Source organism: Bufo gargarizans, chromosome 6 (assembly GCF_014858855.1).
Source record: "Bufo gargarizans isolate SCDJY-AF-19 chromosome 6, ASM1485885v1, whole genome shotgun sequence".
NCBI lineage: Eukaryota > Metazoa > Chordata > Amphibia > Anura > Bufonidae > Bufo > Bufo gargarizans.
In genome coordinates, this window is record NC_058085.1 from 39,550,149 (window position 1) to 39,554,764 (window position 4,616).

At 45.6% G+C, this 4,616-nt stretch overlaps 1 long non-coding RNA gene across 1 annotated transcript; it reads right to left on the reverse strand.

Moving 5' to 3' along the window:
* Positions 1-2,115: 2,115 nt before the first annotated feature.
* Positions 2,116-2,629, reverse strand: LOC122939873. Its single transcript, XR_006390192.1, has 3 exons — positions 2,568-2,629; positions 2,259-2,438; positions 2,116-2,176 (listed from the first exon to the last, which is right to left on the reverse strand). It is a non-coding gene; the product is annotated as an uncharacterized LOC122939873 (long non-coding RNA).
* Between the last annotated feature and the right edge of the window lie 1,987 nt (positions 2,630-4,616).

Consider the following 4,616-nt stretch of genomic DNA (forward strand, 5'->3'; position numbering starts at 1 on the left):
AGCAAACATTGGAATACCCAATCTTACAGCGTACTCAGAGTCAATAAAGCTGGCCGCTGAGCCAGAATCAATAAAGGCCTTACCCGGCCATTTATCTACCCCCAGAGAAATCGTAATGGGTACCAAAAGCTTACATTTTGAAAAATCAGGGTGTACCTGGTCTTTAGGTTGCCTTGCCTTAGGAGACTTGACAGAGAGGACCTTCTTAGGACACTGGTTGATCCAATGGTCAGGATCTCCACAGTAAAAGCATTCTCCACATCTGCGGTGAAGATTCCTTCGGGTCATGCCAACCTGCATGGGTTCCTCGGTGGAGACCTCAGCGTTGTCTCTGGGATAGGCCTCTGGCTGGACCACCATCTGGGAAGAGAACTGTCGTTCCTGTCGTCTCTCTCTAACCCGTCAGTCAAGTCGGACAACAAGGGTCATCATCTCCTCTAAGGTCTGTGGAAGTTGATAACTGACAAGAAGATCCTTTAAATTATCAGACAAACCTGACCTGAACTGACTCTTCAGGGCTGGTTTGTTCCATCCTGAGGGGACACACCACCTTCTGAATTGGATGCAATAATCCTCCGCAGGTAGATTGCCCTGAACCAGTGCCTTTAGAGCCGTCTCGGCTACCAGAGCCCTGTCTGGTTCATCATAGAGGGTACCCAGGGCCTGAAAGAACCCCTCCACAGAAGTTAAACAACTGGCGCCAGCAGGTAAAGAGAACACCCAGTCCTGGGGATCACCCTGTAGTCGGGAAATGGTAATGCCCAGGCTTGACTCTCGGGGCCAGAGGACACGGGGCGCAGACGGAAATAAAGTCTGCAACTCTCCTTAAAAGAGAGAAACTTCTTCCGGTCTCCAGAAAAGGGTTCTGGGAGCTTAATCTTGGGCTCAAAATGCGGACTGGAGGCCTGAGGAGTGGAAGAACCTTGCCCTAACTCAAAAGAACAGAGTTTTTACCCTAGCTCCTGCACCATCTGCGTCAGATTAGAGACATGGTCAGTCAGGGTCACCAGAGGATTCATTATACAGTGGTTATTGGGCCTGTAAATCTGTAACGGTCACGTACACACACACACACACACAGGGGGGAGGATAGTGCACTCCACCCTCACCCCTGGCCCTGCCTACTTGCCTCACGAGTCCTGATGACAGGGGACAACTGGACAGCAGTCCCTAACTTAGGATACGTGCGGGAAGGAAAGACAAGACAAATAACGGATAGTGAACGGACCGGGTCAAAACCAAGAGGACAACGCAGTACAGAGGGATAAGCAAAGAATGGTCAGGAGAAGCCGGGGTGATAAATACCAGGAGAGTCGAGAAGTGCCAAAGGAGTCAGCGAAGAATAGTCAGGTGGAAGCCGAGGTCAAAATACCAGGAAGGATGCGCAGTACAGGGGAGCAGGCAAAGGATCGTCAAGGAACAGGATCAGGTAAGTATACAGGTATCCAACAAACGCCAGGAACCTAAATTAACAGGCAAGCTGTTGCCAGCAGGCTGCCTGTATTTATAGTGGGGAGTGAGGGTCATGTGACGTGGCCAGCATCACATGACCGACAGACCGACCAGTCGAGCACCGAGTGATCAGCTCGGTGCTCAAGGCAGACCTAGGAGCAGGGAGCCTCCCAGCTAGCAAAGCCGCAGATCCTCGCTCCAGAAGCTAAGATCCTCCACAGATCCTCGCTCCAGAAGCTAAGCAGCAGGTCTGCGGCTGATGGGAGACCGAGTGCGCCTTCGGCACCCTGTTACAAGTAGATTTACAAACTACTAACAGAATAATAAACATTAAAATGTATAATTTTAGGAGCAAATCAGTAACAATGCAGTTACATGAGAAGTATCTGAATAACTAATCATATGCTAAATAGTCACAAGTCCAATTTATATATGAGATAACAAGGATAATTGTCTATAAAATGATGGTCTCATATTCGAAGCTGTAGTGGATGGTGAGATATGGAGCCTGAAAGACAATAGTTCAAAACATTGTTACCCTTTTGCCCATCAGTGTACAAATAATGAGAGGACGTGTGTATTTAGTCATGTCTATTTTACCTGGTGATGTGAGGGGCTGGTGATCCTCCATCATGACGTCCTTATACCGATCTTTGTGTCCTTCTATATACTCCCACTCCTCCATGGAGAAATAGACAGTGACATCCTGACACCTTATAGGAACCTGACAACACAATTATACAGTCATCACCCAGATCCCTTCATAACGTTCCTGTATAATGTGCCAGCATTCCCAGCAGTGTCACCTCTCCAGTCAGCAGCTCAATCATCTTGTTGGTGAGTTCTAGGATCTTCTCCCTATTGATTTCCTCATGTATTAGGAGGTGAGGTGGAGGCTCCATGATTGAACTCAGGGTTCTTCCCCATCTTTTAGACACAGGGTCCTCACAGCGCTCACTAGAGGTCTTCTTCACTACTGTGTAGTCCTGGTTATGGAGAAACACAGTAATAAATATCACTCCATACATCTCCAGAGTCCCTCACCTCTCAAGTCATGTCCATCTGTTAGTAACATAGATAAGATGATGTAATGTGACATCATCAGAATCTCTCACCTCTCCAGTAAGCCGGAAGAGGATCTCTAGGGTGAGATTTATTATACTCTCCGCCATCTTGTCCCTGTCCCTATCCATCCTTGTCGGGTCAATCAGGAGAAGGATCTTATATAGAAGATATCCACTGAGCGGATCCTATATTGTAGGAACCTGAATGGAGAGAAGATGAGACGATGGAAAATCCTCCAAAATTCCAGGGGGTTGAAAAATTCTGAGACTGCAGCAGTCAATAAAAGTGATATTTTGTGTTGAATTTAATAGAACTTGTCAACATTCACAATAAATATTCTGCACATTTACAAAACCGATAGGTTTCTCTGGTCTAAGAAAGCATCTGAAACTTGTTTATAAGATGCCATGTGTTACTGCTGTGATCAGCAACTATGATAGTCTGTTGCCAGACATTTATAACTAATCAACCTTCCTCCCGCCATTGAGCAACCATATGGGGGAACAGACCTCCAATGTAGTGGCCTTAATAGCTTGGCTACCTGATGAAACCAAGTGATAAGGCAGTCCTTGTTCAGTCAGTAAAGGGAAGTCAGAGTGAGATAGTTTTATTTGGTAGGGACATAGATTTGGCACACACCATATGAAATTTTTATGTGAGAGATTGCCAAAAAGGGCTGTTAAGTGGGCAGTCCATCCAAAAGTGTGTGAAAGTGCCTCCAGAATTTTCACATCTCCAGCAATTATCCGATGGGGAGATGTTAGGAAAGCTGGAGTTCTATACCTAGAGAATAGTTTAAATGAGTTCTCCTGAACTGCAATACATGGGAGCTCTTACACATGGTTTGAACCTCCAAGTCAGAGAAAGTACATCCAAGTTCGTCCTCCCACTCTTGCACATAGTAATGTTTAGGGGTTGCGGAGTGTGTGAGCAGATTATTGTAAATGTTGGAAATGGAAAGGGAAAGGAAGTCAAATGTAGGTGAGAGGTTTATTAGTTGAGATACTGGAGTACGCATTAGTTTCATCCAGGGAAAGGTCAACTCGTTATGGCCCTGAGCATGTAGCAATTGGAAGACACCTAACAGCATTAATGGGGATAAAATGCTAAAACATCCTGACTCGGCCTCCCATTCTCGAACCACAGCGATGGACCCCTTTATAATGTCGCTGATCAATTGTGTGGAAGAGACATGCGAAGTCTAAATAAGAGGCTGACAATGAGAGGGGAGCAGTGCCCTTTCCATAAAAGTTCATAAAAGATCAAGCCAGAGGGAAAGATCAATCGCATGGCTGGTAGAGGTCCGGTAGTGCATCTCTCAAGTTAGGTTTGAGTATGCCAATCTATGTCGGTTATGTCTCCACAAAAAAGTAGTAAACAGGCTAATTGTTTGGCAAAATACGTTTTTAGGGAGAATAATTGGTACAGTTATCTGGGTATATAGATGTTTTGGAAAAAATATGTTAAATATGTTCTGAGCAAATTTTTTCTGCCTATCCAGGACAGAAAAGGCAGTTGGAGGGAAGAAATCTTCTGTTTTAAGCGTTTAAGCAAAGGTGCAAAATTTAGAGCATAGGGTCGTATCGGATTCTAAGGTATTTGGATTCCCAATAGTTTAACAGGTTGTTAAGGCCGGAGAAAGGGTCTCCTAATTTGGGCAGCGGAGACAGTTATATTGAGAATCTCAGACTTAGGCCTCATGCACACGGCCATGCCGTTTTTTGCGGTTCACAAACCGCGGATCCGCAAAAAACGGAAGCCACCCGTAATGCCTTCCGCAATTTCCGCAAAACGTGGACAAGAATAGGACACGTTATATTTTTTTACCGGGCCGCGGAACGGAGCTACGGATGCGAACAGCACACGGAGTGCTGTCCGCATCTTTTGCGGCCCCATTGAAGTAACAAGGGTCCACATCCGAGCAGCCAAAATGCCGGCTCGGATGCGGACCCAAACAACGGTCATGTGCATGAGGCCTTAGTAAGATTCATCTTAAAATTAGACACTACCCCAAAGTCGTCGAATAAGTGTAAAATATATAGGACAGCAATGTCAGGTTGTATTGTGATTGTCTATATTGCCTCCTTTGCTGACTAAAT